The sequence below is a fragment of the Podarcis cretensis genome (assembly GCF_951804945.1).
Source record: "Podarcis cretensis genome assembly, chromosome: 17".
In the NCBI taxonomy this organism is placed as follows: Eukaryota; Metazoa; Chordata; class Lepidosauria; order Squamata; family Lacertidae; genus Podarcis; species Podarcis cretensis.
Window position 1 is genome coordinate 1874856 of NC_137187.1, and position 13957 is coordinate 1888812.

At 45.1% G+C, this 13957-nt stretch overlaps 2 long non-coding RNA genes across 2 annotated transcripts in view; one reads left to right on the forward strand and one right to left on the reverse strand.

Moving 5' to 3' along the window:
- Positions 1-13957, forward strand: part of LOC307206907 — a 278190-nt gene that overhangs the window by 185356 nt on the left and 78877 nt on the right. The window lies entirely within an intron of this gene.
- LOC307206082 lies at positions 2332-4776 on the reverse strand. The gene is made up of 3 exons (XR_013834265.1): positions 4613-4776; positions 3873-4031; positions 2332-2679 (listed from the first exon to the last, which is right to left on the reverse strand). It is a non-coding gene; the product is annotated as an uncharacterized lncRNA (long non-coding RNA).

Below are 13957 nucleotides of genomic sequence, written 5' to 3' on the forward strand. Positions count from 1 at the left end.
CATAGAGTTGGAAGAGACCACAAGGGCCATCGAGTCCAACCCCCTGCCAAGCAGGAAACACCATCAGAGCACTCCTGACATATGGTTGTCAAGCCTCTGCTTAAAGACCTCCAAAGAAGGAGACTCCACCACACTCCTTGGCAGCAAATTCCACTGTCAAACAGCTCTTACTGTCAGGAAGTTCTTCCTAATGTTTAGGTGGAATCTTCTTTCTTGTAGTTTGGAGCCATTGCTCCGTGTCCGCTTCTCTGGAGCAGCAGAAAACAACCTTTCTCCCTCCTCTATGTGACATCCTTTTATATATTTGAACATGGCTATCATATCACCCCTTAACCTCCTCTTCTCCAAGCTAAACAGGCCCAGCTCCCTTAGCCGTTCCTCATAAGGCATCGTTTCCAGGCCTTTGACCATTTTGGTTGCCCTCCTCTGGACACGTTCCAGTTTGTCAGTGTCCTTCTTGAACTGTGGTGCCCAGAACTGGACACAGTACTCCAGGTGAGGTCTGACCAGAGCAGAATACAGTGGCACTATTACTTCCCTTGATCTAGATGCTGTACTCCTATTGATGCAGCCCAGAATTGCACTGGCTTTTTTAGCTGCCGCGTCACACTGTTGGCTCATGTCAAGTTTGCGGTCAACCAAGACTCCTAGATCCTTTTCACATGTACTGCTCTCAAGCCTGGTGTCACCCATCTTGTATTTGTGCCTCTCATTTTTTTTGCCCATGTGCAATACTTTACATTTCTCCCTGTTAAAATTCATCTTGTTTGTTTTGGCCCAGTTCTCTAATCAGAGGAGGCCTCCTTGTGGCAGTTGTGCAAATCTCTGGTGTCACTGTTGGTGCTCTGACAATGGTAGAGAATGTAAAGAGGTACATCAAAGGTTAACTTGGGGAGGGCCAGCTTCTGCTGAATCCAAAGTCCTCCTGGATCATACTTGTGATTTCAGTGGTACTTCCAAGAAAAGGTGACTAGATTTGCAGTTTTAGTCAAATATGCTGTTAACAGAAAACCCCAAGGGGAGATGCTGACCTTTTCCTGAGCAACTGCCCACCTGGTCCTCACTGTGAGCCTCGCTCTTCTGCCTGGTCTTCCTAGCCTCTTGGCTTCTCTGACTCCAGCCTTGCTCTGCTCCAAGCCTCCCTTAATACTCATCTAAGTTGGTCACTGTCAGCCTTGACCCAGATTCTTTTTCCAGGTTGCTAAAATAAGATTGGCTCTTGAGCTCAACTTCAATGCCCCTTCATGCATATCTTTCCTCCTCAGAATGGAAGGGCTCCTTTGTATTTGAATGAAAGATTCCCACTAGAGGAGAGGCTCCCGCTTTCTCTCTTGGGGTTCCAGGGGGTCCTCAACCCTCTGGAGCAGCTTTTCACACATCACAAGGCAGGGCCACCTTTAGCATATGCAGCACCGGGGTGCAAAAAGTCACCCAGCACCCCCAATTTTTTTGGGGGGGGGCAGTTCAAAGTTGTTGAGCTATTTTTAGGGGAATAGCTCAAAGTTGTAGAGCTTTTTTAAAGAGGGGCAGCTCAGAGTTATTGAGCTTTTAAGGAGGGGGGGACAGCAAAAACCGCTGACATGAAAAAGTAAAAAGTGGCTGTGATACCTCTGTCTTTCCATTTTTGCGATCATGCTAAAATGAAAGACACCACTAGGGAGCGGCGCCAGTGACATTGATTCTGCAGCTATTCCGCAATAGAGAACTGAAATGACCCATCAAACACAATCACCTGGGGGTTGTGGTTAACAGCATAGGCGGCTTCAGCGGCGGGTGCCCCACAGAATTCAGCGCCCGGGTGCAACACACCCCTAGAACCCCCAGGTAAAGACGGCCCTGTCACACGGTCAGGGGCTACATGGGGAAGGAGGAATAATAGAAAATAATCTTCCCACTTCCTCCATTGGTGTTTGGCTTGAGGGCAACACTATTCATTGCAAGTCTTCTGGACCCATCCCAGTGCCTGCTCACACACTTCCCAACCCTGACAACCATTGTCTAAACTGAAAGTGAATCCACACCAGAGCATTCTCCTCCTCCTCCTCCTCCTCCTCCTCCTCCTCCTCCTCCTCCTCCTTCTTCCTATACTGCCCTTCATTCGAAGATCACAGTATGGTTTACAATATAAGAACACAAAAATGCATACCAGAATAGCACTAACCTCCCCAGCTTAAAAGCCCATAGATTATTTAATGAGTCAAAGGCCTGGGAGATGAGGAATGTTTTTGCCTGGCACCTAGAGACATGTAATGAAGGCAGATTGGAACCTGCCCGTTATGTTTGCTCACTATATGTGTTTCTTGAAGACAAATTACGTATAAATTTTGTTTGAGAATTATATGTCCAATTTTATTTGTCAGGGAGTCTTAGAAACAAATGAGCATGATTAGTTAGAAAGAATATTTATTGCAAAAAACCCAACAGAGTTCATGGAGCGATGAACACTGCCGTCCGTCCATCAGTGAAGATGTTCCTACTGACGAGGCTTCTTCCAGCAAAACCAAAAGCAGCCCAGCCTCCTCTTGTGACGTGATCTGTCCTGAAGGCCGCCTATTCGACGAGAGTGGAGGCTAAGGGGGTCAGCCCCCTCCCCTTCCTCATTCCCAGACACGGAGCTTCCATGTTCGTTCCAGCTCTCTCCTGGTTGTCTGCCATCAGGGTTGTTTCCAGTCAACATTCCTGAGGGTTGGGGAGAGGACTCCTGATTGTACTCATCTAGTTCAACCCGCTCTCTTCCTGTCTGCCTTCTCCCTCTGCCTGTACTTCTCCACTGGGAGCCGGTGTATTCATGATATTATTCCTTTTTACTTTACTGTTTAGACCATTTACATTCCAACTCAGTACCTTTAAGACTGCCATTATGTTTACTTGTGTTTTTTCCCCTAAAGTCTTGTCTAAAGTTTTTGTTGTCTTGGTTATCTAAATTATCTACCTCCCCCACTGTTGCTCCTTCCCCTGCCCCTCTTGCTGCTCTCAACGGGTCCTGTGGAGTGTATGGGTTGTCAAAATCTCTGCCATGTCTTAGCCAGAATTCCTGTGCCTGCTCCTCATTTACCAATCTATATCTTTTTTTCTTGCATGTAAAGGAAATTCCTTCTGGGAATTCCCATCTAAATTTAATATTGACTCTAATCAAGACATTTGTCAGGAACCAGTACCTCTGGTGCTTTTGAAGCAAATGGGGAGGTATCTCTCTAAACATTGCCACAGGGTTTCCGTCAACCTGGAATCTGTTTTCATACCATCCTTCAATTTCTTAGAGTTAAAAGTTACCAAACAGTCTCCAGGCTGTTTCTTAGCCTTAGCTGATTTAGACCAGACCCTGTAGCAACTGTCAATCGATCCTTCAACATACTCCTGTTCCTCTCCCAATCAATCTGCAATTGTCTTGGCTTGAATGTTTTAAGAACTTGTTCCCCCTCTGCCTCTGGAAGGCCTCTTATTCGCATCACATTAGATTTTTGTCTCATCTCTAAGACTGCGACACAATTTGATCCTGTCTGCCAGCTAAACCTCTCATACCCCCCCTTATTATCTCTTGTTCCCCTCTAATTTACACATTCTCTTTTTCAATTTTTTAAGGATTTGTCCTCCAAGTTTTTCACAGAAATGTCCAAAACTTCTAATTTGCTAGACAATTCTGTGACCATTTTTGTCTTCTTCCCCAATTTCGCTACAACTTTTTCATTCTGCTTTTGCATTTCTGTCAGCATCTCATTTTAAAAATCTGACAGAATATACTCTATAGTTGACTTTCTTCAACTTGTTTTATTGATGTTTCAATATTCTGTAAACCGCTTTGAGATTTTTCTTAAAAATATAAAGCGGTATAGAAATTACATTCCTCCATACATACATACATACATACATACCTGGGATGCTAGGATAGGAAGCACCCACATGATCCAGCCTATCAAGACAGACGCCAGTGATGCATCATGGGAGCATCCTTAGAGCAGCAGGCACAGTGCAAAGGTTGCTTGAATTGGTCCTTAGATGCCATAGCGGAGTTCAAAACCAAGCTTATTGTGCTGGTCCCGGGGGAAAGGTTACCGTTGGTGTAGTCAAAGTCCGGTCCTGGGTCAATAGCCTGGAAACAGTTCCGAAGGAGCGGGGCGAGGTCCGAAGCAGGAAGCCGGGCGGGGACAGGAGCACTGGAGAGTCAGGTCTGGGTCCGGGCAGGAACAGGTACTCAACAACGACGTTGCTCCCACAACCTGGGACCGGGCCGACTGGCCTTTATCTGTTCTGAGGCCAGGGGCGGTCCCGGCCCCCAGGAGACCCGCCTCTCCTGGCCTTAAGGCGAGCACTCCTCCTGGGAGCAACCAGTTCCCTTCACCTCTCTGCCCTGAGTCTCTGCAGTTCAGGAGAGGCTAAAGGGTTACTGGGCCCAGGGGGAGACTCACCTGTAGGCACTGAGTCCTCAACCACCTCTGGAGCCGGAGTGGATTCACCTGGTTCCTGCTCCTGAGGATCCGTCACAGGTGCAGGCGCTTCAGAATCAAGGCCCTGCCCCAGTTCAGCCGGCCCTGGAGGCGGGGACTCCTGTGCAGGCTGGGATTCCTCTGGTTCAGCCTCTGAATTGGAATCCCAGGCCATCACACTTATTCACTGAAATCATGACCAAAAAACCTTCCCGTCCTAATGCTTTGGGAAGTGAGGGATACAGGGAAAAATAGAGGGGCATGATGGTTGCATTGGAAGTTAGCGAGGACACCGTAGGGATTTAAACCACATCCTGGGAACCAGGAGCGCTGACTACCAGTGTCTTTTGCTTTTTTTGTTTTTTTGAGCAATGCAAAAAGGGGAATATTCTCTCAGGAAAAAAAACAAACCTTAAGATGTTGAGAAGAGCTCTTTGGAGAGACCTGTGAAGAGAACACCAGAAAGGAAAATGGGGGAAATTAGAGACCAATACAAAACAAAATTGCCTTTTAAAAAGACCACTGAGTGGTGGAATGTGAACTTACCTAAAGCAGCACAGTCCAAATGCAGGTGACTCTGACTTCAGGTACAGTGAACTCTGGGAAACCTGAAGGAAAGTGGAGCTGGAACAAAAGAAGAAGTGCTCTCCTACCTGCAGGTGAGCCTCATTGTGGTGACGCAGAATAGGGCCTCTTCTGACAGCTCAGTCACCGCAACCTGAAAGAGTCTTATCACAAAGAGTTGCAGAAGGAACACAAGATAAATTTTCTTGCCATGTCCCTGAGCAGTCACTCTCCAGTTGCCCTCAGCAGATTCATCCTCCAAATGCTTTATTCGCCTTTTTAGCAAGTTTTCAACTTACCAATCTTTCTCTCCTTCCAAGGCAACCTGAACCAACATGAAATGAGAAGGAACGGTTTTGTCCTCTCCTTGTCTTCTTTCTCTCCCCCCCCACAAGCACGTTTCTATCTTCAGCAACAAAAACCCCAACTTTATCTTCATGAAATGACTTCTCTAGTTGCCTTTTAAAAGAAATGCCTTCTATTTTCCCTACTCATTTTCTCTCTGCTTTAAGCAGATTTCATATCCATGTGCTCCTTCTTTTCATCCAAAGACTAGTTTGAAAGGTAAATAAAACTTGATTCCCCCCCTTCACATTCCTTCATCTAGCTTCATTTTCTCTTGACTTTTCCAGTTAAGTATTTTTCATTTTCTTGATTTTCTTTAACATCATTTTGGTATTTTTCTGAGTTTTCAGTTTAAATTTTGCTTGGCTAAACTCTTTTTTGGGGGGTCCACCCTCGGTCTACAATTTACTGTTCCTGTCTTACTAGGATTATATCTTCTTTGATCTTCTATTTTCCTTCGGTTTCCTTTTAATTTAAAATTTAATGCCTCTGCTAACACTTTTCAGGGACAAATACTTGATTAAGATATATGTGTGCGGTATTTGAAATCAACCACAGCAGAGATCACAGGTGAAAATTACCTGTGTCCCTTTTTAAAGGTGTAAATGATGAATTTCAGCAGAGTGAAATCCCTTCATTTCCTCTAAAATACATAAATAAATAAATCCCCCTAGCTTTGAAAAGCAATCTAACCTAAGCTGGTTTCAGTTTCCTCTTCCCCCGCCTCCCTCTCCTCATCCTCCTGCCCCTTAGCTCCTTCATCTCTGCCCAGTGAGGGGGCTACACCAGCCCTATAGCCAGGGACAGGCTCACTCACCGGAATGCGGCTCGCTCCTTCCACCACCTGTGGGTCATAAGAGCACAGAAAAAAGTCCCTTGCAGCATTAATACACCGGGTGCAAATGTCATTCTTTTCTTTTTTTTTCTTTTAATATTTTTTATTAAGTTTTGTAATTTTATGTTCATCACAATAACATTGTCTCAGACAGAAAAAGAAAAACAGTTATCTCTCCCCCCCCCCCCACGACTTCCCTCGACTTCCTCTTCAGGTTTGTTACGCAATAACATCTCCTGCTTATTTTCATGCCTTACATTCTTCCAATTGAAAATTTTATATTCTTAGTTTTTTTTTCTTTTCCCCCGTACTTATTTTTAGATTACTTCTATTTTTTTTACTATTTCCCGGTTATTACATCTTACTCTCTTTCTTTATTTTGTTGATTGGAAGTGTTTACTCAAACCCTGCTAGTGAGCCAACTTCTTTGCAATGCATCTGTAGATACAACATAAATGGTTCCCAATCTTTATTTAAGTCTCTATTGTCCTTATCTCTCAGTTTTCCAGTTAGCTTCGCCATTTCAGCATACTCCATCAGTTTTCCTTGCCATTCTTCTTCAGCTGGTATCTTATTGTCTTTTCATTTTGGGGCTAGTAATATCTTAGTCGCTGTTGTGGTATGCATGAATAATTTCTTCTGATCTTCTGGCAAGTCTTGACCTGTAATGGCTAGCAGAAAAGCTTCTGGTCTCTTAACAAAAGTTATCTTAAACATTCTTTTCATTTCATTATAAATTGTTTCCCATAAATTTTTGATTATTTTACAATTCCACCACATATGAAAAAACGTGCCTTCTTTTTCTTTACATTTCTAACACTTGTTGGAGCTTGTTTTATACATTTTTGCCATCTTTGCCAGTGTGAAATACCATCTATACATCATTTTCATATAATTCTCTTTGAACAATATACAATCGGCAAATGAGACTTTAAATATATTGGATATGTTGCTGTGCTTTTGTCCTGGTGGCAGACTAAGGCAAAACATTTACAGGATGGAACTCCTCCTTGCCTGTCCCCCGATTCTGCCATTCTATTCTCTTTTGTTTTCCGGCATGATACTGTCAGAAATAAAGGAGATGTAGTAAAATAAAGAGTGTGAAATAGGATGTTAGGGAAGGATAGGTTGGGAAGTCCATACAGTGGTACCTCGGGTTGAGTACTTAATTCGTTCCGGAGGTCCATTCTTAACCTGAACCTGTTCTTAACCTGAAGCACCACTTTAGCTAATGGGGCCTCCTGCTGCTGCCGCACCGCCGGAGCACAATTTCTGTTCTCATCCTGAAGCAAAGTTCTTAACCTGAAGCACTATTTCTGGGTTAGCAGAGTCTGTAACCTGAAGCATATGTAATCTGAGGTACCACTGTATAAGATTATGACAAAATGATGAATGTATGTAAAATATAATCTGAAAAATGCACACACACATACACAGGAATGATACTGTCAGCTTCCAGTAAAAACAAAACAAAGCCTTCTTTTGCTAAAATTAGTAGGTCTTATCACTCTTATTCCATATGTTACTTTTTTAAAAAAAGAAGAAAATATAATTTGTGCACAAAAGTCATTTAGAAAAGAGAGTGTGTCCTTATATTGAATACTGGGCATGTTATGATAGATCATGAGCACCTCTGTATTTCATGCAGGTTTTATTAGTTCCACAGAGGTCTTCAGATATATTTTTTTAGTGCTCTGACCATGTACACAGAAAGGCATCGTTGCTGCTGTACCCTTCTAATTTCATTCTGGACAAAGGCAATGGCTGTCCGTATGGACATGAAGGAATGGATTTGGTTTTCAGGTTCAACTGCACCTGTGTGGACTAATGAGATCACGTCTGAGAGGAGAAAATGTGCCTTCCAAGTTAGATCCAGCTCAAATGTGGACAAGCCTTGGGCCAACCAAGCAAAGGAGAGGGTGGGGAACTGAGCCATCACTTCCGTAAACACAGCTGGGACTTTACCACCCTGAAAGGAGGCTTGAATAATTTACTCCCCATGCTTGTCTAGTCGCCCTCTGGCTGCTATAATTAGTCAAGATGGCTGAAGATGGAGAGTGCATGAACTTGGCCAGAGGCAAAGCATTGTTCTTTGACACAGACAAGCCATTGTTAATTCAGCATCAGCTTCTCATCTCCAATATGGGGACAATATTGGACTGATTTACTTTGTAAATGTTGGGATTACTGAGATAAGACATCCAGAACCTTTCTAAAGGGTTGTCCACCAAGCATATGATTCATTTTGGACTCTGGTTCAGTATTTTGGAAAGCAGTCTACTTTGTAGCCTGCTTGATTTAATCTTGGGATCTTCATTAATCTTCATTCACTCTCCCCCATTCCCAATTCACTATTGGAATGACAACAGCAACCCACAGCTATAACTTTCCCCCTTTCAACAGAGTGGATAAAACCTGTGAAACTACAGACAAATAGGTCCAGGAGCTTTGGGACACATTTAAATTCTGATACATGCTTTATTTATAAAGGAAACATCTGCAACCTTTTATTTTGGGAAAGAATTGTATGACATTTGCAGGCAGCCACCCGTTCTGAGAGCATAAAGGTAAAGGTAAAGGTACCCCTGCCCGTACGGGCCAGTCATGACAGACTCTGGGGTTGTGCGCCCATCTCACTTAAGAGGCCAGGGGCCAGCGCTGTCCGGAGACACTTCCGGGTCACGTGGCCAGTGTGACAAAGCTGCATCTGGCGAGCCAGAGCCGCACACGGAAACGCCGTTTACCTTCCCGCTGGTAAGCGGTCCCTATTTATCTACTTGCACCGGGAGGTGCTTTCGAACTGCTAGGTTGGCAGGCGCTGGGACCGAGCAGCGGGAGCGCACCCCGCCGCAGGGATTCGAACCGCCGACCTTTCGATCGGCAAGTCCTAGGCGCTGAGGCTTTAACCCACTGCGTCTGAGAGCATAAATCCTGCTAAATCTCAGAAGGACAGTTGCAATGGTTTTCGTGCAAGGAAAGCCACCACAGTTTTAGTCTGAGCAAAAAGGGAATCACTTAACACCGCTCTCTCTGTCTATTGTAGGCAATTAGCCTGAAAATTGCAGCCACGGTAGAAGTGCAGACAAACAGATCCAGTACTAGGCCCCTCTAAAGTTTATTCGGGGGCAGGGGGGAGAACTAAAAATGGTTTGCTTTCCATGTAAATTCATTTTCTAGACTCTTGTGTTTACTGTCCCTTGATCCTTCTCCACACTATGCTGCTGTAGTAAGCTTACAGCCAATACTTTCACTTTTAGTAAATGCTTGTCTGTAACTTTTTTTTGAACTCTGAATCGCTGAGGCACAAAAGAATGCTTCAGGAGTCCCCGCTTCAGCTTGTACTCTCTTGTACAGATTACACTGTGCCTCTGACAAGCCAAAAATATCATTCAAAGAACCATGCTGTTTTGAGATTCAGGATTCATCTGCATTTTGTAAGGATTTAAATATACTGAGTGTTGTTATTATTTGTGCCCAGAACTGTACCCATAAAGGATGATCTGAATTCCAGAATATGGATAGGAACTTGATAAATCTGACCAACCCTCCACTTCTCACCACAATATTTTCTTTGCCCTTTTGGCCGCATGTCGGGGAAATTATGATGCCATGGCCTGTGCCTCATAGTTGCATCTTGTAAACTATCTTACACTGTTGCCTCACAGTTTTCCATCAACTGCGCAAGAAAATGTTGCATTGTGCTAGCACTGGGCTTTGATCTCAGGTCTATCCCACTAACTGCAGTGCAGCGGGAGATACCTTTGTGATTCTAAGGACTAGATAACCTTTCTTGTGCTAAGTAAAAGCTCAGCCCATTGAAAGCGGATTCAGTCATTCCCGATGGCGTGACATTGCTGTGCAGTATAATTTAATAGCCTTTTAGTATGACTGAATCTGGTTCCAAGTCAATGAAGTTCCAGGAATTCATAAAGATTCAGAATTCACATCCTCTTTGCTCCAACAGATTTATTCAAGTCAATGAGAGCCAGTGTGGTTAGGGTGCTGGACTAAGGTTTGGGAGACCTGGTTTCAAATCCCCATTCAGGTATGAAGCTAACTTGGTGGCTTTGGGCCAGCCACTGCTTCTCTCTCTCTCTCTTTTTTTTAATAATTTTTATTAACTGGCCAATCACATCAAATTAAATCACATCATATAAATTCCGAATTACAAAGCCAAATTTTTAAATTTTGTTGGGGGAACCCATACTTCAAGATCCAAAGGGGAATTCAGATCATCTTCTTATTACTGCGTTAATGTCCAAATCAGTCCCAATCAGTCCAAACAAAGTTCATAATTCTATCCAGTCTTATCTTGGTGTTGCCACATCATATCTTGTTCGTATAATTTCTCTTTTTCCTTTACGATCTCTTCTGTTAGTCTCCTTAAGCCGATAGCAAGTGTAATAATCCTGTGTGGATTTCCCGTTCCTCCACTAAGTCCAGATGGTTTCCATATATCTCCTTCGTAGATAACATCACTTTTTCCATCGTAAATTTTGGCATTTGTCGCTCTTAAGTCCCACCGAGGAGTTGATTCACGATATGTAAACAACTCTATTTTTCTCTTTCTCCTCCCAGACCCAAGAGCTCCCACAATGCCTCACAAAATGGTGAACGGCATTTTTTCCTGACTGCGTCACTCCAAAACTCTTAGCTTTCCAGCTTCATCTTGAAACATTGCTTTGGATCGAAAGTTTATCTCCACACAGCCTTAAATCCACAGCTTAAGTCCTTAATTTCTGACTCATTAGGGGAGGGGGATTCTTGTTAAATCACATAAAAAGGTAGAGGCAGGTTTTTCCCCCCCTCCCCCCTCAGTCATTACCGTATCTTGACGTTCTTCTCGTATTTTATTGTTGTCTTGTTATCAGAGATCTCTTCTGTCAGCAGTATTTACTCCCCTTTGGGCCAGCCACTGCTTCTCAACCTAACTCACCTTACAGGGTTGTTGTGAGGACAGAACAGGGAGAAGCCATGTGTGCCACCTTGAACTCCTTGGAGGAAAGGCGGGATATAAATGTAAGGAAAAATAAAATAATAAAATAAAAATGATTCTTTGGAGTAAATGAGTAGTTGATCATTATGCAGATGTACAAAGTAGAATAATCAGCATGGCAGGCTGATTTTTATTGCAAACAATGACAAATGACTATAGTGCACATGTTTGGGCAGGTGTGACTGTAGCAGTGGTGTCAACTTGAATTAAAATACAGTCGTACCTTGGTTTTTGAACAGAATGCATTCCGGAAGTCTGTTTGACTTCCGAAACATTCAGAAACCAAAGTGCGGCTTCTGGTTGGCTTCTGATTGTGCAGGCTCACCGGAAACAATAGCGGAAGCTGCATTGGACGTTCAGCTTCTGAAAAAAGTTTGAAAACTGGAACACTCACGTCTGGATTTTGATCGGGAGCTGAAACGTACCAGTACCAAGGTGTTCAACAACCAAGGTATAACTGTATTGCATAATTGATCACATGACAGCACCCACCCACATGCCCATCATTTGGGGGGGGGGGGCTCAAATATTTTATTGGAGAGGCAAAGGTACCTCAGCCCCTAGGAGTGAGTGGGCTCCTAGGGACCATAGCCATGGCTGTTGCGAGCTGTGGGTGTTTAAGAGGCCATCCAGAAACCATAATTTTCTTCGTGGTTTTTTGTTTCATTTTGTATGGGCCTCTCTTGCTCGCAGGGTTGGGCAGGGAGCCTCATCCTTGCAGCCCCAGTTGCCACAGTTGGGTGGAGGCTCTTGGTGGGTGTCGGTGCACCTGGAATATTAAATCTGTGAAGTAACAAGCGAGGAGCCGCAGCTGCCCCGACTTCCTGACTCACCAGTGTGAGGAGCACCTGACGCAACAAGAGCAGAAATGGCACGTTCCCATCCGCCGTTCCCATCTGCCATGGCGCGTTTATGGGCGCCAATGGTGGCCAATTAGCCACTGGCTGCCCTCCCTGGCTTCCCTGGCGTGTGAGGAAGCTTCCACACATGTTCCCATGGATGGACGAAGTTTGGGGGAGCCCAGACTCTTCAACCCATGCATGCAGGTGCTTCTCTTGATGTAACTTGTGAGCCTGCAGGAACTGAGCTGTGCTTGGATGTATGTGGGAAGTTGCTTCTCCACCTAACCACGATTTTATTTGCCCAGGTGGGGGAAATAGGAGCAGTGGCGTAGCCTGGGTTGTCAGCACCCGGGGCAAGGCAAGTAATTTGCGCCCCCTAACCCATGGATTTGCGCCCCCTAACCCTAACCCCCAGATGTTGTGCCCGGTGTGGCCGGCCCCCCCTGCACCCCCATGCTACGCCACTGAATAGGAGGGCTCTTTTCTGGGTCGGGCACCCTTGAGGAAGGACAAGGCTGTGAAGAGGCAACAATGGTCACACAATCCAGGCTTCCCTCAGTGGTGTAGCGTGGGTTGTCAGCACCCGGGGCAAGGCAAGTAATTTGCGCCCCCTAACCCGTGGATTTGCGCCCCCTAACCCTAACCCCCAGATGTTGCACCCGGTGTGGCCGACCCCCCCTGCACCCCCCACGCTACGCCACTGGCTTCCCTCATAGCGCACCTCTCCAGCTGTGATGCTGTTGCTGAGGAACTGGCTCCGTGTATCAAATGGGAGATTTTGTGTGCTGCTCCATTGCCAGTGTTGGGTGGGGCCCAATTATTATTTGTGTCTCATTTCTCTGCACTAACTTGGAGCGCAGGGAAAGTCTTGAGTGACTGCTTCCCAAACTCTACATTTGCACCTTGTCCCCAGGACGAGGGGAGGCCCTATTATTCCTACTATTTCATCAGTTGTGCCAGGATCGAGTTTGGGCACCGAAAAACATTCTGGGGCTTCTGGGATCCTGGGGGAATTCTGCCTCAGACTCTGCCATGAACACTTTTACATGTGCTCCCAGCTTTCTGTTGGAGAAAGTTGGTAGTAAAACCAAATGCTATTATATCAGTGCTGTGTGTTTTGAACTGAGCTCCAACTAACTTGTTGGATTCCTGACCTCAGTGTTTCCCACCTGTAAAAGGAATTGCCTGAGGGAGGGAATGAGAAATATGGGGAGGGATATGGATGAAGGGCGTCGGTGCCAAAGGTTTCTGATTTGGACAGAAAATGGAGGAGCTGAGACAGTCCATAAAGGAAAAAACCAAAAACAAATCTGTGACTAGGTACATTTTTGAAAATGTACCATCCAGCTGTTACTCATAACAGTCCACCCTTAGGCCAAACACACAGGTTCCTTGTTAGTTGGAAAACAAACATGAAGAGAAGCTAGGGAGGAGATAGTTTCTAGTTTAGGCGGTATGAAAGTTTCAAGTTGAATATAAGGCTGCTAGTGTCAGGTGTGTGTGCAGGAGCCAGGCCCTGGGACCAATAGGACTCTGCAGGACTGGGGCCTTCCTAAGGTTTGTTCTGAAGAGGCAAGGTGCGGCCACACAGGTGAGGCCGATTGGTAACTCACTGCACCTGGTGGCAAGAGCCGGGAAGGGATATAAGGTCAGCATTTCCCTTCAGCTCTTTGCAACAGCAACACGTTCCCTGCCTTGCTGTGTTTGACTCCCTGACTCCTTGTTTCTTGATCCTTGGACCCTTGACTTCGTGACTCCTTGCTTCTTGATCCTCGGACCCTTGACTTCATGACTCTTAGCTTCCTGACCCTCAGACTCTTGGCTTTCTGACTCCTGGCTTCTGGACTCCCGTTCCTGCTCCCACCCCACCATCTTGCCCCCAGTCCCGATGTCTCCAGCCAGGACTTCAATCGCCTGTGAACTGGACTGTGACAGCTTGTATGTCCTTTTT